Below are 23,323 nucleotides of genomic sequence, written 5' to 3' on the forward strand. Positions count from 1 at the left end.
GCAGGGCTGGGCTGTCCCCACGCCGCTTTCCGCACACACACACACACACACAGGGACAGGGGACACACCGCTCCCCCCGTGCCGTGACCCCGGCGCTGCTCGGGGCCGCTGCCCCGCCGCTGCCCCCCCTGCCCGCCGCCCCTGTCCCGTCCCTTACCTGGCAGGCGAGTGACACTCCTGGTCGTGGTCATGTGAAAATATTTTCGAGGTATCCTTTAACAGCCTTTAAATATTGAAGCCTAAAAACAATATTTGCTGTTTTACCTTTTGAAGCTTTAACAAAAGCTTTGTTTTAGCATTTACCTCGGTGTGCAATAAGAGTTAATAATCAAATCCGTCCCAACCCCCACAAATGTTAAACAAAAAGATAAAAGAAATGCAAATAGCTATTGTCATGGAAAGTTAAAGTACCTGTCTGTATTTTTAAGTGAAAACTATTATCTCTATCAATCAAAATTTAAGAATACAATAGCACTAATCACACGAGGTGCTTTGACTGAGGTACTTTTCCTCATAAAAAGTTTTTTGTTTTTTTTTTTTTTTTTTTAACTGGTGCATAAAAGTAATACACTTACAATTAGACACGGTATTTGTAATTTTGTTATTAAAAAAACCTCAGCAGTCTTATTGTTAATAAATGCCTCTGAGTCTGTAGGCTGATTCGTACCCAAGAAGACCAAAGTCCCTACATATTTTAATAGGGTTGATGAAATTTTATTCAGATTCTCACACTTTCCAACATGTGGTGGAACAGCACACTCTTCTGTTTGAGAGGAGTTACTCAAACGAAGGAAATAGTTAATTGGGAACCAAAACTACTACTTCTGGCCTCGCCGCACATTTTCCACATTTCTCCAAGCGCTGTCTGTGCTTCAACCCTCAGCCTCCAAGACGTGCCCTTTGTCGTCTTTTCTTTAATTTTTTATGCCAATTCCCTCCCGTCGGACCCCGACGCTCTCCCAGCCCAGCACACATTACGTATACACTGTGTACATTGTGCAGGCACACCGCACGGATTCTCTCCAAAGTCATTTTTAAAACTAATTTGTCCAGACGGAATCAGAAACCGAGCTACGCAGTTAATAAGTGCAGGAGCGAGCGGCAGTAATTACGCCTGTACTAAAAGAAAGAGCCCGAGATTAAAATACCTATAAGTAAATAGTTGAGGCAGGATGCCATTATGCAAACTCTGCTCTCGGGGAGGGATGTCTCCCACACTGAGGAGCAATAGGACTGTCATTTTTTTCCCCCTGCAATATCAGGTTTCCTACTCCACAGCTCTGGTACTCTGCATCATGGCTAACATCTCTAGTGTGCTATTAATATCAATGAAGAGACGATTCAATTTCCACATAAGAAAAACCTCCCTATTACAGCGCAGACATTCGAGTGAGGACCCTTGCAAAGGAAACAATAAAGACCAGAGGGTTGCTTTTTTTTTTTCCTCCCCCCCTCCTCCTCCTTTTTTTTTTTTTTTTTTTTTTGCTGCTTCTTTTGCAGTTCTGCGTTGCTCACTGTTTGAAAGCTTTTAGCTAACAATGGAAGCATTATCTTCAGGACAGTTACAAAACAGGATTTGTTAGTACAAAGAATAATACACCAAACTCATCCCCCCCCCCCTCACTTCCCCGCCCCACAAATACCTGTCTATTGCAATATGGCATTTAATACTTAATTCAGAAGTATATGCCAGAAACACCTGTATTCTTGATCTAATTCCCTGCAACAAACTCCCTCAGCAGACCAGTTTTGCTCAAGGAGGATTGGACAACTACAAACAAACAAATATTTTGTGCATTTATAAAATGGAACAGAAAAAAAGTATCTTATTCTATACCGATTGCAAACTTACCCATTAATGAGGAAGAAAAAGGCTCAGAGGTGTACAGTAATTCCCAAACAACTGCAGAAAGTTGAGAGTTTGAAAACACTAAAGCACTTTTGACTTTCAAGCCTTTCTGAGCTTCAACACTGGCTGCAGTGTAAGGAAGGACTGAAGGTATGTGGTCTAAACACAACAAAAGCCACTGCCTTACTCTAGATTAAATATGCAGGAAGAGGCCCCTTTGCATAAACACAAACACTCAGCAAATGAGTAACTGGCTCAAATCAGACGCCTGCTGTGCATTCTACCTGTCCTGATCTCTGACAAGCTACACAGCTTGTTTAAGGGGATAGGAGCTGCAAAATCAAATCAAATCATAGCGCTAAACGCTCTGCTCCTCTGATAGTAAATAACAACAGCACCAACAACTCCTCGCCAAACGCTCATTCCTAATCTAAGCATTGCTCTGGCACAGAGCTGAATCCTGTGCTGTGCCCACTTTGGCTCAGCCACCCATCTCACCATAGCAAAAGAAACACAACCAAACACCACCTGTAAAATTAATTTTCATTAACTGTACTGCAATCCAATACATTCCTGGCCCAGCCTTTTCTTAACAAGGATTTAAAATTTATACAGGGACTTTTGGTTGAGTTGACAGATTAAATCTGCAGTTTCTTTTACCATCCCTGTTTTGTTTACTATATAAAAGACATTCCAGGCACAGATCTATTTTAGCTGTTATGAATCACCACATAATGCACACCTATTTACTAGTTTATTTGGGCAAAAGGAAGAAACTTCTGAAGTGTTCCTTAAAAACATTATTTTCAAAATATTGCTCTCATGAAATGAGCCCTCCAAACTATATTTACTTCAAGAAACAACTAGAGACTGTAATAACCACCTAAATATTTATTATTATAATTGAATATACATAATTATATACTATGATTTACTCTTCCTTCTAGAGAAATAAATTATTTTTCAGTCTCATTTATCCTTCCAGTCCAGAAATAGAATGAAGCAGCACGATTTTAAAGCAATTGGAATTCACCAGTGTCCCTTCCTAACTTAAGGAGTCAAATCACATTGACCTTTTATTGTAAGTCCTAGCTACATGTTGGTTTTGGTAATTTAATTATTTTTTAATAACTTGCAGTATTAAATGATTGCCATTGAAACACAAATAAGATTATACTCCTCTGCCTTACTCTCTGGTGCTCCAGACTACAGCGTAGCATGGACGGCACGACTGCGTCCGGCCCCGAAATTTCATTCTGAAAGAGCACTTACACACAGGCAGGCACGGGAAAATTCAGCCTTTCAAGATGCAACACACATTTACTGGATTCTCGAGCATGTGTCACAGATTATTTGAAAGGACACTGGATATAACTCACAGTTTTAATAGGCATCTAGCATGTTCAGTTCCACGGAGCACTTGTATGGTATGGAGGGAGTTTTCACACCTCCTTGAATAAACTCACCAGGTTAAAGCACAAAAACATTGATAACATGAGCCAGTCAAGCCTAGCAGGAGAAAAATCCTCCAAGAAAGAATCCTGCGAGAAATTTTAGAGCCCCTGTGTCGTTCACCATTTTTGCATTGAAATGACCTTCCAAATAAGGCGTCAGATAATACGTTCACACAGATGATACTGATCTAACCTTGATGCAAATAAACCATAGAACAAAATTTAATCAGTATATCACTGTGTAAAAGCCTTTGTCCATCCCAATGGAGCTTCTAATGACTGTTTTGGCAGTTCTGGCTGGTAGTTATGCCTCCCTGCTCATATATATCACATACTGGTTGAGCAAGCTAATGGAACTGCTGTTAGTGGAATCCAATATTAATACCCTGCATTGTGCAAAACTGGATGCAACTGAATATATTACACAATTACAGGTAGTATCTAATTCCATAGGTATTAGATACTGGTCTCTAAATTAATATTTTAATAGAGAAAGTGATATAAATAATACATTTCAGGTAAGATATCTATGAACTCTGGATCTGCCAGTCTTCCTGCAGTAAGCCTGCTCTACACTCACACAGCACAGACACAGGACCCTGACAAAAATTGGCAGGCAAGCTTTAGATGGGGATTGACACATACTGATGCACAGAGTCAAAGATGTCATCTTCACAGAAGCTCAACTAGTTATGAGCTTGAGAGAAAAATGGAACAAAAAAAAAAAAAAAAAAAACCAAAATAAAATAAACAAAAAAAAAGGGGGAAAAAAAGGAAAAGAAAAAAAAAAAAAAAGCAGGGGGGAGAGCAGAGCAAGACCTCCAGAAAATAAACAGGGTGTACAGTTTCAAAGGCTACAGACACAGACATTTCATTGTTCAAGCCAATTATCAGTGGAAAATAATAACAACAGATGGATTCAGAGTCACTGACTTTTCATATGCACTTCATCTCTGCACAACAGATGATGAAATGCGAGAGCTATCTCGGAAAGGCAAAACATCTTTCAGTAAAAGAACTCTATACTCCAGATGGGGACCTTCTAAGGCAGCTGATTATCTTCTTATAGTGTTGTAAGATAGACTTACTAAAACATTTCCAGAACTGATCAGATTGGGTGAGCACAATGGCAGCATTATGAGGAGTAAGTTGCTCCGGTCTCAGACTTGTTACTGGACTACTCAGAGATTTCAATGGGCTCAGAGCTGCCCATCCCATTTCCACATCAAGTACTGGTTCTAAAAAATGGGCCCAAAGCTGCTGCTCCCAGTCTGGGCTAAACATGGGCTCAGCTTTGTGTGAAGAGGGGATGCAGACATGGGGCCACAGAATCAGTGTCAGCATGAATTGGTCCCCAGTAAAAGTCCCACCATCACGAGCAAGGTGAGTCTCCTCACCTTCTGCAAACACACATTTCACACAGGGACACAGGCAGAGGACAAAAATGTTTACATGTTTACAAGCGGGACTGTTTCCACAATAATTGCCAGATGTAGAGGGAACTCATCATCCAAGCTAGGAGTAACCTCATCCAAGTCAGTGGAGTTACACACCCACAAAAACTGGTGTGAGGCACAAGAAAGACATAAATTCTTTCCTATAAAGCCTTTACAAAAACCCATCTTTTTATGGGAAATAAAAAATTGCTTTCAAAGGGAAATAACAAACACATGTAAATTTTGGTGGTTCCGGTGATAAGCAGTTCCAACAAATGTCACAAACACCTACCTAGCACAACCTTCTCCCACTCAACCTGAATACCACAAAGTATGTGTTTTTGATCACATGAATCAGGTATGCCACAAAACTTAAAATAAAAAAGGAGTAGTGGAAAAATTAGCTCATTAATCTTTAAGACAACATTTCTTTAATGGAAGAACTCTACATAAGTAGTGCATTAAACTGAACTGGTTGCCATTTCCACAGTTTCTTCTTCACAACACCGCAAGGAAAATCTGAAGAACAGCATTCTCCATAAATCAATACCGCACACCGAGAGGGAGCGATACACAGCACACACACACTCTGAACTTGCACCTACTGCTAATTTATTTCACAAGTTACAAAATATTTCTGAAGTAGGGGGCTGTTGGCTTCACAAACGTGAAGGGAAGAGATGGGTTTGTGGGCACAGCGTTTCCCCTCTTTGTGAACTACTTTGTCAAAAGTAAATTCACAGGGGAACATACGAGCAAAGAGTAAATTTTGCCCAGGGCAAAATTCTGCAACTGCTTTAAGAAGCAAACAAGAACACAAAAGATGTGTAATACAACCATCTGGCTCTACTCATGCTATATCAATAATCCCCAAAATTTATCCCCACCCCCTTAATCAACCCACACTGATGCCACAAAACCAAATGGCATCACTTATGCTTCCTGCCCATCACATTTTGAAATGATATTTAATATGCATACAGTACATATTTGCATGTTAATCAATTTCTTTAAGAAAAAAATATTTTTGCTTCTTAAGCTATTAGTTCTGCTTTTTTCTACTTATTCACACTGGGATCTCTAAAACCACCAAGAAAGTCCTTGTGGTAAAGATACTCTCATATCAACACAGCATCTCAGGTATCAGGATAACGTACCGGTCAAAATTTCAATCTCTTCTTCTCTCTAGTTTTGTGTCACAGTTTGAAAATAGCAGAGGGTGAATAATAACATGCCAGCAAAATTAGCTGTTCAAGAAACACGGGTAAGCAATCCGTTTTGAACTCGGGGTTGGATGCATTTCTAAGCATTACCCTATTTGGGATGCAGGGAAGGAATGACAGAGGGAAAGCAGGGTATCCTATATGTCTTTTATTTTGAAGATTTGCACAAATTTTTCAGGCCTCCCCCATCTATGAGCCAGTCTTCCCATGAAGGAGGAAAATGGGAAACTCCTGGCCACAGATGGAGGACAAGCCTCTGCTGTGCTTTGGCTGAGCACTGCTCTCCCTTCCCACTCCAAGCCTGCAGTGGAAGAGCACCTCAGGACAGACAGACAGAAAGCCATCCATGCAAAGTGTCCAAAAGGGTGGCTCTGCGATTGTTTGGGGGAGGGATTGTTTTCTTGAGGGAAAATCACCCTTGTAACCATCGTGAATCATACCAGGAGCGCGCAACGTGAAACCGGTACCAAAAACAACACTACAAAGACGGCCTCTCTCTGGCGCTCCAGCGACCGGCGGCCACGGCCCCGGGGGCTGACTCAGAGCTCTTCTTCTTAATCGACTTTTCTGCAACAACATACCCCAGCCCCAGGCCTGCCTCTCCCCGTGGCTGGCTGGCACACTCCCCGTGCCTGGTGCCGCCCGGGGGACACGGCACGGCGGGGACGGTGCCCCACGGCCCTGCCGTAACACGAACAGATGGCTCTTACACAGAGCAGGAGAAATGCAAGCCCCGAGCACTCATGGCATAGGTGGAAATGTTTTGCAGTTATTTTCTTTGGAAATAGGCATACGTATAGCGGTTATGTCTGCTCCCTCATCCAGACTACCAAGCTGAGATCACAAACACTTTGTTAATTTTTTTTTTTTTTTAAATCCACTTTTGGATTGCTTCTGTTGTTTGTACGGCTGGACTTGCACAGCCTCTTTGTAAGAATTGAAAACAGTCTCCCACAAACACAGGAATAGGCAAATGGTTTGGAGAGCTAATCCACACCTGGGCTACGTGAAAAGGGCTCATATTTTCCAAACAGAAACACAACCCCCTTTATATATGAACCAGATTTGGATCCAAATGCTAAACCCTTCACCACATCCTACGTGGGGCTGTGTGATGGTCACCGGCAGTGGTGGTGGGTGGTGGCTGTGCTGATGGCAGCCACGGGTGAGGAGCTGCCATGCCCTTGGACTTGGATGAGAAGGGCAGACCCGTCCTTGGTTACACCACAGTGAATGCAGGGTAATCCCCATCCTGCACACGCCTCTTACAGAAGAATCTGGCCCTGTCTCGTTACTCTTGTTAGAAAAATGAAGGCTGTGACAAAAAATAGCTGAGAACTACATCTTGCCGATGCCAAAATACAATAATAACATGTTCAAAGATTTAATTTAGAAGACTACAAAGTCTAGCTCATACATCATAACACCTTGAAATAACACTTTAAGGTCAAATCCTGTGCATTTTTGGAAACCACCAAAACATAATGAAGTTTTACTTAAACACAGCATTTACATTTATAACGCATTTCAGATTCTTCAAGTAAGCTAGACCACATGCTAGGAAAATGTACTTCCCACAACATACAAATTAAGTCATGTACAGCCTTCCCTCCGCAGGCTGAACAGCCACCGGCACAAATGGAAGTCCTGTGTATGGATCAAAGGCAGCATGTGGACCTCAGAACATGATTTTTTATATTTTGTTTTTAATTGGCAAAACATCAAATCCCACTAGCAGTTTATTTTTGTTGCCTTCCTTGCCCCTTTTCTACCTCTCCCACTTATTTCACAACGGAACATTTTTAAACCACCAGAAGTCTTTGTGGCAAAGATGATGTCATACTGACACAAGATCAGGTGTGAGGTATGGTATGAATAAATACTTATCCGCAAACACATTTAATTTTCAATGGTTGGGCATTGAGAGACAAAGAAGTTCTTATGCAGACATAGTAGCTGAGGATTTAATTTCAAATGTTCTATATTTAAAAGAGCAGAACAACACACAGGGCAAGCCTAGAAGAAAGAGGAAAAAAAAGAACCAAAACCCCTTGTACCTTCCTTCTTGTTTTTGGGAAAGCAATGCACAGCTCTGCTCTTCACAGTAATAAATATATGGTGCCTGATTACTTTGCCTTTTAAGTCACCGATATCATACAGGACAATTGTCCTTTATACACCAGCAATAAAAACTCTCCCTAGGAAAATAAATATGTATTTTAGAGTAATCAAGCAGGAACTAATTTTATACTTTTTCACAAGTAGCCATTTACTTTGGCACCAAATGGTAATGTGTAGCAGAGAATGCAGTATTTGCTTTAACCCAAGAAAAATTAGACTTGAAAATTAATACACAGTGAAAGACATTTAAAGCAGCTTTCTTGTGTTCTGACATAAGAATATAAAAATGACATGAGCAACTAAAGATTAGTTTACATACTTTTCAATCACAGCTGCCGCTCAGTAACCACAATACCTTTAAAATGACATTCCACCGAAACAGATACAGTTTGGCTGCAACAGCAGCAAGACACAGTTAACATGGAATTAAAAGGGCATTTTTTTATTTACACACATCGTACAGCACTGAGCCCCAGCACAATTACAATGCAAAGATTTTTAGCGTGATTAATTTGGAAATAATCTAGTGATGAATAGAGTGCATTGCAAGTGATTCTGCTGAGCAAATTTTTATCACCAGCCTTAGATGTCAAAACACAGTTTCAGGGACAGAGAAAGAACAAGTCACATCTTCTTGGTTAATATTTAATTGGGTGCTAAAGATTCCTCCTAAGGACCTCTGAACCATCACTGACAGCCCCACAAGATGTCCCTCTCTGTGAAATAGATACCAACCCTTTCTGTATAAACTAAAATAACACTAAATTTAATCAAACCATTCAATTAATAAATCACTTCAGTGGACATTGCAGCCCAATCCCTGTTTAATTACATAATTTTAAAAATATTTGCACACTGCAACCACTAAGATTGGCTCTGAGGTTTCATAATACACACTTAACACTTGAGTTGGAGAACAAATTTATTTAATAAATGCAGAGCTAAGTACAATAATGCCACTCCACTCAAACTGCAGAAATCACTTAGCATCTCCTGCGAGAAAAAGCAAATAAACTTTTTCCCTGTTTAAATGCACGTCCCTGCTATCACCAGCTCTGCCAGAAGCCACCTCCTTTCTGCCCTTGTCCCTGCAGTCACTGGGATGCCCAAGTATGGGAAGGGGTGGCAGAGCTGGTGTCCCCCCATTGCACAGAGCATCCCTCAGCTTCACTTTCACACAGATTCCCTGGCCTCCCTTCCTCCTTGCCCTCTGCCTCCATCCTTTCCTCCTCACTTTTCCCTCTACTTCTCCCCATATTGCTTGTCTGCCCCTTGTTCTCTACTGCTTATTGGTGTTCCAGCTCCCCCCATTTCCATCTCAAGCTCCTGCCTTGAGCTTCCTACACCTGCTCTCTTCCTCACTGCCATCTGAGATAGCTGAGGTGAAAAAATCTGGTTGGGAAAAAGCCCACAACAAACAGGACAGAGGGAAGAGGCTGGGGAGGAGAGCAGGGAAAGAAAACAGTTTAGTAAGGCCAAACAGAACTGCACAATTTCCAACAACAGCAAGAGATGCTCCAGAGCACCGGGATGAAAAATAAAAGCCATGGACCAAATGTATTAGGTGAAGCAGGATTCAGGTTCTGGGCTGGGTGTAACGCCTGTATTCACAGAAAAACTCTGTATCTCCCAAGAAACCTGTGTTACTGCCATATATAACTAGGTGTGACAACTTGGGAGAGGTTGAAATACATATGGACCAAGCGGTGGCCTTAAATGAATGGGAAAAAAAGCAAAGCTAAGGGTTTGTCATAGCTTGGAGGCACAGCTGTGTGCACTCATACAGACTTTGCATTCATTCATATAGAGCACAGCTTTCAGGTCCTGTGGTTCCAGCACGATTTTTGGACGAAAGTTGAGACTCAAAAATAAATAAGTCTATATTTGGCCTGCCCTGGATTCGAGACACTTTCAATAGTACTTTGCATAGAAACAATCTGAATTAATACAGACTAAGTTCTCCAGATTATAATATTCTTTACCAAGCCAATGGATGCACCTCTAAAATTCACTGCCCTGACAAATAGTAGAGCTCTTGAAAGTCTGCTTGTATTAGTTTTATGGATCTATTCTACTGCTTAAATCAGGTCTCATTAAAATTACCATCCACACAAGTTCTCCCACTGGGAAATCTACATGCCAGAGCTACTCCAGTTCCGCAGGCAGTGCTCGGAGGGGGTTGCATATTGCAAAATAACTGCGGACACGGCGGGGGGAGGACAGGGGAAGAACAAGAGGACTTCAGGACAGCAAACAAGTGACTCCTTACCCTCCTCTGATTTTAACCACTGCAACTTTTGCTCAGGTGGTGCAACTGCATCCATGAAAAGAAATGCCAGAAATGGTGGTGTAAAAAGTGCCCCTCAGAAGGGCAGATGTGGCCTCAAACGTCCGTTTTAGTGCTGGAATGGCAGGCTAAATATGCAAACACTGCACCTGACAACTTACACTAAAGCATATGATCTGCACACTGCCCCTCCAGTTTAATTTTTAATAGTAACAGTACTTAAATCTCAGCATTAATGTATTAATGTTCAAATGAATACAATTAAAGGCATCTCTGTTTTCTTCAGTGCTAACGACCTGGAAGATCTTTCTGCCCTTCATATTTGCGGGGATTGTTACAAATACATTCTGTAGCCATTGTTTTGGCAAAGAAGCAAAAACCTTTGCCTTTTAAATATGAAGTAACAGGAATAATGAATAATATATCTTCTGATCTTTGCTCTGCCATGATATATATATAATGATATATAAAATGTTCATTTATTATTATCACACATCCTTGGGAGCAGACATGCAAAATTACTTTTTTTTTTGTCTTATAAGGTCATTTATCATACGGAACATCCTCCAAATAGGTAGTCCTAAAATCTCAATTTACAAAGACATTTTTTAAAGCTGAATTCTTCAAACAGGGCTTCTCTCCTGATGGTTAAAATAAAAACTTTATGATATTAACATAGTTGGATTTAAAGAGGCAGAAATGCTCTGCATTTTGTTTTAGAATATCCTGCCCCAACAAATTAATGTCTGCCTATTTTTTTAACCTAAATTCTGCCACATTTATTAGTAACAAAAGCACTGCACAACCCTCTTTAGGTCAAATTCAGAAAAGAAAAGCATTTACTAAAAGAGCATTAATTTTTATCATAGCATCTGTGATCTTTGGGTGGGGAAAGGAAACACCAAAAAGAACGAAGTCTGTATATACAAACTATCAGTCAGATTTTAACACTTATGCAGAATAATGCAAAGCTTTATTTCTTTTTGATGTTAGCAGGCTTTTCCTTTTTCTTTCTGCATTCCATTTTTCAATATGTAAAATGACAAAATGCAAAAAAACAACAAAAACACGAAAATGTGCTTGTTAGGGCTGGCCTAGTTTTTTGAAACACACACAAAAAGAAAACCCACTCATACGATCTTATTTTAATATGTAATAGAAGAATCTGGCAAACATTAGCCAGAATAAGTCTAGCCAGCGAATGCACACTAACAAACCAGTCTGCTGCTGCACGGCAAAAGGAAAATTTGATCTTGTTCTTCCTATACAAAAAAACAGCATCTTCCACATGAAGAGCATCAGTGCAGGAGCACAAACATCTCCTTGCTGCTCACATCAACACTTCATCTCCTTCTTGGCCGGCAATTTCCAAACAAACCCATCTCAGCTGCCCCATCTCCAGTCTCTCCTCAAGTCAAGAGTAAATCAGTCTCCTCCCCCCAGAGCAACGTGCTCAGCACTGGCCATTGTCATCTTGGGAACCAAGACCCAGCAAAACCCCAAGCAGTGGTAGAATGCTCTTTTTGCAAAATTTTTTGTGTCCAAAAACCTGCTCCAAGCCATGTAGCTTTGAAGCAGTACCCAGAGAAAGAGCCAGACATAAAACTACCTCCAGGGGAAAAGAAAAGAAATAAAGAGATAATCAAGAAAGAAAAAGGGAATGGGAGAGCTGGAGTCAGCACAGCTAAAGACTCCAATGAGGAGAGAGGTGGAGGACAACTACAAAGCGCTTAATTATAAACCTAAAAATGTTCAAAAACCAATCTCACGCTAACAATTTGCGTATTTTGGGATTACCTACGGATGAGGAAGGTTCAGCTTAATCAGCTATCTGTGCAAATGGATCCCCAATGTGCCAGAGCTGAACTCAATGGACAATCCCGTTAGAGTGGAAAGAGCACATGAAATGCCCTTGAGAAATGTGGCTAATGCCACAAACACTGAGGAAACAACCATTAATAAATTCTTCCATTTTCAGGCTTAGAAGGCAAAGGGCAAACGTTGAAAGGAGTAGAAGATGGGAAGGGCATGGCTAGGCTTTATAAGAAGTCCATTTAATGTGTGACATACACAGACAAAGACAGGTCTCACTCAGATTAAAACCAGTATTTTTAACCCACCAAAAAAACACCGCCCAAGAGAGAAACAACTACATCTCTTCTTTAAGTCACCTGAATTTAAGATGCCTCTCCATCTTCCATGACAGAAGACAACAGAAGAAAAGTCTATAAATACAGAGAATAGAGAGTATTCTTAAAAAGAAAAATAGTGCAAAAAGTATCTATTTTAAAAAGTGTGAATTCAGGTATCAGAGGCACTCTGTAAAATACAAGTTAGGACTTTCCCTTTTGATCAACGCCATCCCACAGGACAGAAGCTTCTCCTATGTCCAACCACTCCAATCATGTTGGAGATTCACTTGCTCTCTCTCTCTAGCCTGTGTTTACCCACGAGACACACTGTGGACCACTGTGTATGGAGAATCACCAGCAGAAATAAATTGGGGGGTGGAGAATTCCCTCCACCCTCAGGTTACACACTGAGACACAGATGAATTTGACAACTGCGGTAAGAGCAGATCTGCCACCTGTTAGGCACAGCCTACACTGGGCACTGCTGGGATGCAGGGTCAGGACAAGGTCCATGTGGTGGGACCAGACTTGAGGAGCTCTGCACTGCTGCTGTTTTCAGCTCTAAGCAGCCACTCAGACTTCAAATGATACTGCAGGGCCCAATCCTAACAGCATCCCATCCATCCTTACCACTTTCAAACACACTTGCCACCCCTGGCAGAGGACTCTGGTGCATCCCTGCTGTCCACCAAGGACCAGGCCTGGCTTCAGGGACCACCCTGCTCCAACTCCTCTCCTACTTGGGTCTGATCCAGGCACTCACACAGTGCACTCGTACATTTTATTCTCTCTCCCCGAAGCTTTGGCAACTGAAATCTATTATGATATCAAAAGGTAGCTGACAACATAAAATGTATCCCGCTGAGTTGATGCCGCACGCTGCTAAATTTACAACAACATAAGTATCATAAAAATTATAAGAACTGCAAATTAACCACTGATTTTTTAGTTCAGTGACATAAATAACAGTAAAGATCTGGAAAACTTCCAAACATCTTTACAACTGTTTAATTTGTCAAAATCTATCAAGTGTATTTCAACCACAAACCTGTCCTCTGCAGTGCATTAGTTTTCACATACTTATGCTAGCATCAAAGGCAGCAAAAATAACGCTTCTGTAATTACTGTATTCTGATCCACCTTTCCAGTCACACTTTTATTTCTGCTTTTCTTCCTCTGTACTTCTCTGTTGACACTGACAGTCAACAATGTTTTAAAAACATTCACACTGAAACAGACAAAAAAAATCTCTACTGCCTTCCACTCCCCCCAGGTTTGCCCGGGATACTCAAGGCAGCACATCACTTTGTTTGCCCACTGGAGTGGTTTTCCACTCACGTGCTGTGCCTTCCTTGCGATGCTTGCGTCAGCAAACCCTTTTATTTACTCCTTTATTTGTGCACCAAGTTCTGCAAATGCAAACCCACCTTTCCGGCAGCTGCAGGAGAGCAGGCAAAGATCTACAAAAATAATAAATTTTATAGGCTCTATTTCTTTTCCTAGGGGAGGAGCTTGTTTTTATGTAGCTATTTATTTTGTATGGCTAAATAGCAATTACTGTATTTTCTAAGACATAGGTTTACTAAAAAGAGTGCATTTCTTTCACAACCATTGCAAGACACACCAAAGTCCAAATGTGATGAACTGCTGATGCACGAAGTTGGGGTCTTTCTGAAAAAATAATACAAAATGTATTTCTATCAGTTAACTACTCAGGAGATGTGAAGCTTCTAAGTCCCCAATGCCTGCTAAGAGAGCTTTGACCATGGCATCAAAGCATCAGTGGAGAGGTTGCCAGGGCTGGCCTCAGCACAAGAAGATAGTTTTGTCTTTTGCAGAAAAACTGACCAACACCTTTTCATGTGATATTTGTTGCCCTACACATGGGTTTGCACCAAGAAAATTCATATACAACTCCAGCTGCTTTGAGGTAGTTGCTCTATAAAAAATAATAAATCAAGTAGGTGCCGAGAACTGACAAGACTTTTCTATCACATTTTTGCTTTTACAAAAGATTCCCAAGGTTGGGGCTTGGAGAAAGGCTTTTTTTCCCCTTGAGCTGGCTCTGTTTTCCTCAGGAGCCATTTTGTATCTTTCCTGTACGTAAAATATGAAATATTACAGGAACTAATTAAACCTTCTTAAATGGGAGAAACTAATAAATCCCTCCCTCTAATGATGCTGAAGTGCACTTATGAGTGACTGCACAGAAGAAACACGCTCACTGCAGCTCCACAGGCATGAAAGGCCACTGCAGAAGCTGGCAAGGTGTGGGTTCATAAAGAACTGGTTACCCAAACAGTCCCATGTGCTCCCACCAACCTCAAAGAATCATCTGCTCTCCAGAGCTGACAATCCCATCATCCCAACCAGCCAAGGTTTGGTGACTCCATCACTTGTGGACCGTAAGGGTGACGTGGCTCTCACCCCTGGGCTGAGAGCATTCTTAGAGGGGAGTATCTGCTGGGGTCTGTTATTCCCCACAAGACAAAATCTCCACATGCTGCCTATCCATATGGAAGCAGGAAAGGGAGGTTAAGGACTAACTTTGACACAAAAGGTTAAACTCAGCCCCCATTCCCAGTATATTATACAGTAAATCTCTTTATTCTGTAAGGGCAAAATAGAATTGCTTACAGTTTGTCTTAAAAATGGGATTTATGCTTCAAATACAGAAAACCAACACAGAACATAGTGCAGCTCTAAAAATTAACCATCCAGATATAAAAGGAAATTTTAAATTAATTTTCCCACTGTGTTGTTTGCAAGAGCAATACACTTAAATGGCCACAACTCATTCAGTGACACCCAGAGGTACCATGCAAGCGCTATGGAGCAATGCAAGTAATTCAAAGTTCTTTGATTAAATCTCACATAATTGCACATAACTGGAAAAAATCACAGCAAGTTGGCTTGGCATATTGTATTGCATAAATCAGAAGCTATTCCCACAAAATCTCTCCTTTCCAGACTATTTTATCTAAGCAACATATAGCTGTTACAACAGTTTTTGAGTGATTTTGATTCCCATTGTGGTATAATGAGTAATGAAGAAAGCACGTTTTTTAATTCTGGTTTACAGTGATGTGTAAACCCTCGGTGACTCAGTTCTGCCGCTTCACAACAAGGAGTTCTCATGTTTCCCTCTACACAAGAAAAAAGAAAATAAGTCTTCAGCTATTCTGTTCTCAGCTCAAACCAAAGGGAAGAGCTCCTTCCTTAGGAGCTCCTATAATTTCTGCTGCCCATTGCAGTAAGACCCTAGGCTCTGCTAACCCACACAGCAAACAGACATCATCATCTGAAGGCAAAAGTGCCCCAAAACTGAGTTCTCTGCAGAGAAAAGGGAATCTTCAACATGAGCCTGAGGAACGTTTTTTACTCCACTTGGCCAGAGTGATTTGCCTCAAAACTAAAAGCCTGGCACAACAGCCTTCTGCAATCATCTTTCTCTGGCATTCCCAGAAAGGGTGACCACAAAAACTGCTGCTTGCACAGCAGAGAGAACTGGCCTTTTTCTGTGCTCAGCACCAGCTTGCCAGACTAAAGTTTCTCTTTCCAGTAATGTGCAATGCTAACGCTTTGTGCTTCGTGGGCCCTAATATTTTCAGACCTGGAGACTTAATTACAATCTACTCTAATTGGCACATGGCACTAAAGTATAAGTATTAATAACATTAACAAAAAAAAAAAAAAAAAAGCCCTGATTGAGATGGCAAGCTGAGGACCAAATCAATAAATCAACAGTAATCTTTTTCCTTAATCACAACTGCTACTCCACCCTTTTTATTGATATTTTTCTTTTTTTTTATTTCACTATAAATCTCCTGATTCATGATTGAATTAGTTCAAAACAATTGCACACCTAGCCAGGATAAGCAACACTTTGGTTTAAAAACCCTTCTCACAGTAGCAGCTGCACAGTGAGTTGTATGATGTTGTGCAGCTTCTCCTCCTCCTGGAGCTCATCCCTGAGTTACCAATCCAGGACAGATTGGTGGTTAGTCAAGGTTTTTTCTGTCTAAGAAAGAGGTAACCATGCTAGACCAGACCTCCCCCCCTCAGCCACAATGATGTTTTCATGCACATATTTAAAGGAACTTTTCATTCAACTGTCCTATAATCTGAAAGCCAGTCAGAAATCCAAACAATTTATTTTCTTTAGGTCTATCTGTTGATCAAATATTTTACTCCAATGTTCTCTACAGCATCATTATGGTACTTGCACATGTTCACCCCAAGTATAAATCTTCAGCATATCCTACCTGACTCTGCAGCAGCTTTCCTGGAAATAGCTTTGTTGTGTTCTAGTAAACTTCACTCGTGTTATTTATTCTCCTTGAAAAAAGAAGCTACACTACACTGTACTCATTCTTAGCAAAGACAAGTTTCTGCCTATCAAAAGACAAGTTTACTGCAAGGACTCTTGTAATAATACTGATAATGGGTAGAAATTACACATTTTTATAAGGGAGAAGACAAAGGACTTCATGTTTTATAATAGTTGTGCTGATATCATAGTTTCACCAAACTGTGCTTTCAGACAAAATTATAGCCTTCCCTCCTGAGTGACCTAACCTGTAACTATTTAGGATAGATATAATGGGGCAAACTGTCAACAACAAATCAAGAGATGTACTGGCTTCAATGGAGATTTTGCAATTGGCTTCCAAAGACTTGTGACACTCTACCCCACATATTGTCAGTAAAGGACTCAGTACTCCTGAGAGGAAACTAATCAAGCTGGAAAAATCACCAAATAAAACTTTAAAAAATGGCAGAGAATAAAAAAAAAAATAGCCTTCAGGTTGCAAGCTGCAAAGGAGCTAGCATTTTAATAAAGACAATAATCACAAATATTACTGAACAAAGGAAAAGGAAACTGAAACATGCCAAGAAAGATAATCAAGAAATGTGCTTATAGGATGCCAGTCCAACTGTTTAAAGATCTTTAGAAAGCAGGATATCCCACCTAGAGCCGTTAAGTCTTATCTGGATCCTTACACACCCACACCCCTGTCAACAGCAGATCTGAGGATGGACAAGAGGAGCCCATCCTTCTTCCTTATTACTTCTGCCCCTCCTTTTGCCTATGCCCACTGTAGCTGCTAAATGTTCGTTACACAACCTTTGCTTAGCTTAAAGCAAGACTGAAGCTGCACCCAGTAATTTTTTCCCCCATGGAAAAGGAAGCAAGGGAAGAGATGCCAGGCAGGGTGTGTTTTTGGAAGCAGCAGGTCCCTTAAGTGGGTGAGGTGTATAAATGATCCAGCCTCAGAAACACCGTGCAGCAGGTAACGCAAACAAACAGCAGTGGCTGGTTAATGATGATCTGCAGTAACGCCAGGGAGACTTGTTCCCATGTAAGTAACCTGCCACGCCGGGGATACAAATTGTCTGGGATTTGATGGCACCTACTGCAGAGAGCAGCGTTATCAATGTGCTCGCGTGCTCAGATAAATGGAGCACTATTTCCCTGCGCTGCCGCTGTCACTTTCTCCGGTCCGTCAGCCCCTTTCTTAAACCGATTGCTATTTTTATTACCCTCCTTAAAATATGAAGTGGGAGACTCCTTTTCCTGAAATACACTGGGCTAGATAGATGACGCCTTTTAAATAATATTCTTTTCTTGCTGGCCCTGCTCCTTGCCGTGTTGTTGCTTACTTTGGAGGGGGAAACAAAATAAAAGTGGCAAGCCATATCTCTCCATTCCAAAGGGAGTGGTTTCCCAAGAAAAGCATAGTTTTGTTCCCTTGCTATTTCCTTTCAGCACTGCAGACAAGCAGGCAGCAGACCCGCTACCAAAACTGACCCCAGCAGTTATGAACCAACGCTCAGAAAATAGTTTGAGGGCAGCAGGTGGCATTTGGGGAAATGTAAATGGGATTTGTCCCCTCTAAATTCTGGATTTGGTAGGAGAAAAGGAAAATTATCAGCAAACTTTAGACTTTTTAAGTCTAAAATTAGGTGAGATGCTATTGAAAAGGAAAATAACTTCCAGCTTTATTTTAAGAACTGGAATTGTGCTTCCTGCTTCTATTGCTGCAGTTTTTCTGGAAAGGAAGTTGCCCGCGAGTAATGGATAAAATACAGAAAACCTTGTGGATTCAAAAATGCTCTCCTCACCCTTCTGTAAAAATAAAATCCAGAGGCTGGTGGAGCACACTGGTTCCACTGTAGCAGATACAATGCCAAAGAGAGGGGGAAAAGCACTCCCTGATACAATAGGTCATTGTACTCCCGGATCTACCACATATGTTACTCCAAGGGCTCTCAACCTTTAACTTGGAAAGTCTAAGACACTGAAGCCATGATATATAAAGTAAGACCCAAGTTCCAAATATTTGATTTAGCAAAGTAAATATGGTTGTTTTTATTGGGTGCAACAAGCATTTTTCACAGAGTGAAGAATTATGGTAAACATCTGCTAATCATACTCACAAAAGAGGTCATTGTGTTTAAATCCAAGGTCATATTAATAGCTATATTTAATTAATAAAACCCAACAGTAATATTACACAAGTTTCCAACAACGTCTGCTTCCTGACACTCAAGGACCTATTCATTAATGGACCACTTATATTGGTTTTTCTTGATATTGCTGCTAAACTCTTACAAAGCTTTTAGGCCATACAACAGAGGCCTGACTTAGAAGTAAACTGCATCATGTTATACTATATGTCTCTGGGGTATTATACCATGTGGATGTAGTTTGTGAACACATGAGCTAACAAAAATACTGGAATATGTGATATTCCATGAAGGTGGTCTTGCACTTCTAGGTTCCTATGTCTTCTACCATGCAATGGAATAGGTAAGGGCACCACATCTGTTTCTGAACAAGGAGATAATGTTCTTTGTTGAGTCATTCATTGCCTAGGTGGAAGTCAGAGCTGCACCTGCATTTAATGAGACTTTTTCTGGTTCAAAACAATAAAAGGACAGCAATCCCAGCTTTTCAAGAACTGTTGGATTTCTTTCCTACTTGCAACCAGCCCCTGGTTAAATCTGGAAGGAACGGTTTCTCAATGCGTTTACAAGTTGCCCAGCCCTGGTGAATTATTGCCTAAAGTGAATCGAGTGTTTTCACAGTTCTAGTCCATTTTGCCTGTTAAGAAACAAGCTGTTGAAATGTTGTTGAGCTCAAACAGAAAAATGAAGCTGGTTTTCGCTTACTCAGGTGTTAAACAGCACAGCTTTTTTCAAATCTCAGGAGGTGTCCTGGATGAAACTGATACAAATGAGAAATGAATCAGATCTTAGAACTTCTAATGTTTGATTGTTTAAATTTAAGGAAATTGAGATCTTTTGAAAAGTAGGTTTTCTTGCACACCCAGACTTTCTCATCTAACTGCAGTCATTGATGTTTATAGATTTTTTTCTGTGAAAGATAAATCTAGCTTGTTGCATGAAAAATCCTCGAATGCACTGATGTTTATTCACTGAATTTCCATATCCTTTACACTTGAAGTTATTTTCTCTTTTCCACAATGTATGCGAAAACCATGACATTTTCTATCTTCTACACAAGTTCCCCACACCATACTGCACCATCTCCATGTTATTATATATATTGCAGTAATGCCATTTCCAATTCATTACAAAACACTTTCATGTACCAGATGTCCCAGCTTTGGTAGGACCGAGTTATTTTCTGCCCAACAAATCCTGAAGGCAAAAATAGTTGTTCTTGTATCTTTGTACACAGCCAGGCCATTTCACCTACTTGTGTCAAACTTCCACCCTAACAGACATAGGTGCTTATCCTATTTTTAGACAAATTGCAACTGAAGACAACTGTGGAAGTCTGTGTTATGTACGTGGCCACACCACAGGCTAGGGCATCCTGGTATAAAGAAAGTTGGAAACAAGAAGTTCCAATAACTCGGTTCTCACATGGCCCTCCTATTTTTTATGGCTCCATGTCAAGCCAGGTGGATTCTCTTAACATCTCCTACCCTTAAATCCACAGCCTAAACGTTTTCCAGAAGCCTGGATTTGTTCATGCATATTATAACCCTGGCACAGAAGCAACAAAAGCAGCAAAAAAATCACCCTACTCACAGCTTAGTTCATATCATGGCCTGCAGTCCCCAAAACCTCTTTTCAAAAGCAGAGAAAGAGAGTCACAAGCTGTTCAGCAAGCTGTGTAATGATCCTCAGTGCCTTCTCATTATCCTGAGGTCACATGGAGACCTCCTGACAAGCAAAAATGAACCAGAAGTATTTTGGGAGAGGTCCTTGACATGGGAAGGTGGAGAAGGAGGTGGCTGTAGAAGGGCAGAGCAGGGGAGGGGAGTAAAGGTGAGAGTGAGACATTATCTGTTACCCTCCTGTGCAAACATACATGGGGCCAGCAGCTCTGGACACAGCCAGGGAAATACAGACTCTCTGGACCACAGCCCTCATGTTCAGTCCCACCCCAAGAATAAACTTCTACCAAGTTCAGAATTTAAGGAAGGACTACACCAGGCTGAACTAAATTCAAAGTTGGACACTCACAGAGGAACCTCTTGGTGAAACAAAGGTAAACCAGCAGGTTAGTTTAAACACAAACTCATGGCTTTGGATAGTGCCATTCAAGAGCATCAGTAAGTGGTAGGTAATAAATCTTAGACTAAGTAATTAATTAGCCATTTTGGCATCACTCATGAAGTGCATCACTATGATCTGATGCATCTCAGTGCACTCTGCTATCAGCTGCAACTGGCTGTGCTTTGTTGAGATGAAGGGCTTTTTAATCCAAATCAGAAAGTGATGCTTCTGCACTGCTGCTCTAATTTAGAAGTTATAATTAACAGACTTACTGCTAATCAGATCTCATCATACCTCCCCCTAAGGCCGCAAATGGAGGAAACAACAGAAGAAAGGACCAAAGGTGCCTCAAGACAGCATCTGAGCCTGTTTCTCATTTCATGTGTTCAAACCCATACATTCATATGTGTGAAATTGGTGGGAAACACGATCTTGTGGTTGAAATAAACACAGAGAAACAGGAGGTCTGAGGTCTGCTTCCATCCTTCCATCTCTTTGGGCAAATTACACAGGACTTGATTTTTAGAGCTGGCAATTGTAAACAGCCTGCAGAAAAGTCCTGCTATCCCACACAGCTGACATTAAATTGCACTTGCCTCCTGCACAGATGGCCTCTAACCTTTGTTCAGAACACTATTTCCACTGCAGAAAGTGAGCTCTGCTCCCAGCACTGCTGCACAGCCCAGTCTGCAGTCGTCTGCAAAGTCAAGGCACTTGGGACTACCTCAAAACACGGGAGTACCTATCCCTGCCTCTTCACACCCACACAATGCACAAAGGCAGACGTGGTGCCCACAAACACGTAGGACAGTTTGCTCTGTGCTACGTTTGCACTGTAAGAAAAGACAAGCAAGCTAGAAACCATTTTTACCAGGGTCAAGACAGCCTTGAGCACACACTTCAGCTCCTCCCCAGCAGCCACACGGCCTGTGCCAAGCTCCAGTCCCTGGGTCGGCAGCTGCTGGGGCAGCCACGTCTGAGGGACATCCAGCCCGAGGCAGCTGAGCCCACACAATTAACATTTCAACATTTGTGCAACTGCTGCATCACAAAACCTCAGCATTCATCATTCTGTCATACCAGTTAACCCAAAGTAAGTTAGCCTGAAACATTTTGTGCAGGCTGTCTCCCTGCTGGCTGTCAGGGTCCCAGCATGCCCACTGAAGGATCATTCAGTTGAGACATTCAGTTCAGCACAGGATTTGCTCCTTCATAATCTCTGTGCTTGTTTTGTGGAGCCCATCAAAGGTCACACTGACTCTTTGGCTTGGAAAACCCATTCCCTGTGTTAAAGTAGGTACAGTCACACTCAGGGTGCTTTCAAAGCAGAGGAACTCACAAATCATGGGCAGCACGCTCCTGCCCATGGTTACAGAAGGATTACCCAAGGTTCCTCCAGCCGTTGGCTCATGCCTGACGCCCATTTTCTTCATGCCTGTGGTCAGACCAAGGCCAGTGGTGAAGGCAGCAAACTCACCAGCAGCTGAAGGTTTGCCAGCAGCTCTCTGGAAAATGTGTAACTGTCAGCATCAGGAGCTGGGCAGGGGCTGCTCAGGCACCTCAGATCCAGCTCACTCCCTGGGGATGCCACTAAGCACCACCCTGTGCCCACCTGCAGCCTTGCTGCTGCCCCACCCAAACACAGCTGGAGCACAGAGACAAAAGGGTTCAGCCCAGAATGTGCCCTTCCCTCACCCTTCAAACAGCAGCTGCTCCCAGCCAGCCCTGACCCAGAGCTGGATGAGCTCTGCCACACCAGCAGAGTCTCTTCACAGGGCTCGCCACCTCAGCACCAGCACAGCAGCAGCCATCAAAGCTGAAACACCACTGAGCTTCCCTTAACCCTGCCCATGGATGTTCACACAGAAATACCATTTTCAAACAAGAGAATGAATCATGTCCCATCCCTGGAAGTGTTCAAGCCCAGGTTGGATGGGGCTCAGAGAAATCTGATCTAGTGGAAAGTGTCCCTGCCCATGTCCAAGGGTTGGAACAAACTGAGCTTCCAACTTAAACCATTCTATGATTTGAAAATTTGCATTGCCCACTAGCAGACTTTGCAGTCCCAACATGCGCTGCATCTTTTAACTTTGCAAAAACAGAGTTAGAACTGGTCTAAAAAAATCAAAAGGACAGCACAGGAAAATGCCCAGTGGTCACACTGTAACATCTCTGAATGAGATATCATCTCTGAATGAGATAAACAGGGATTCTCACCAGAGAGCCTTCCAGGTTTAAAGAGTGTATTCTTTGTGCCAGTTTGTATTTTCTATGTAAATTCATGCA

General features: G+C 41.6%; 1 protein-coding gene across 8 annotated transcripts in view; it reads right to left on the bottom strand.

Annotated features, from left to right (window-relative positions):
• FOXP1 (forkhead box P1) overlaps positions 1–23,323 on the bottom strand; it is a 377,541-nt gene that overhangs the window by 223,368 nt on the left and 130,850 nt on the right. The window contains exon 1 of one of the 8 annotated variants that reach the window (XM_063165015.1): positions 158–239. The exons of the other annotated variants lie outside the window; for them this stretch is intronic. The gene's annotated coding sequence lies outside the window, so the exon portion shown is untranslated. Of the gene's footprint in view, positions 1–157; positions 240–23,323 lie in introns of those variants that run through there. 8 annotated transcript variants of the gene reach the window in all.

Source organism: Melospiza melodia, chromosome 10 (genome assembly GCF_035770615.1).
Source record: "Melospiza melodia melodia isolate bMelMel2 chromosome 10, bMelMel2.pri, whole genome shotgun sequence".
In the NCBI taxonomy this organism is placed as follows: domain Eukaryota; kingdom Metazoa; phylum Chordata; class Aves; order Passeriformes; family Passerellidae; genus Melospiza; species Melospiza melodia.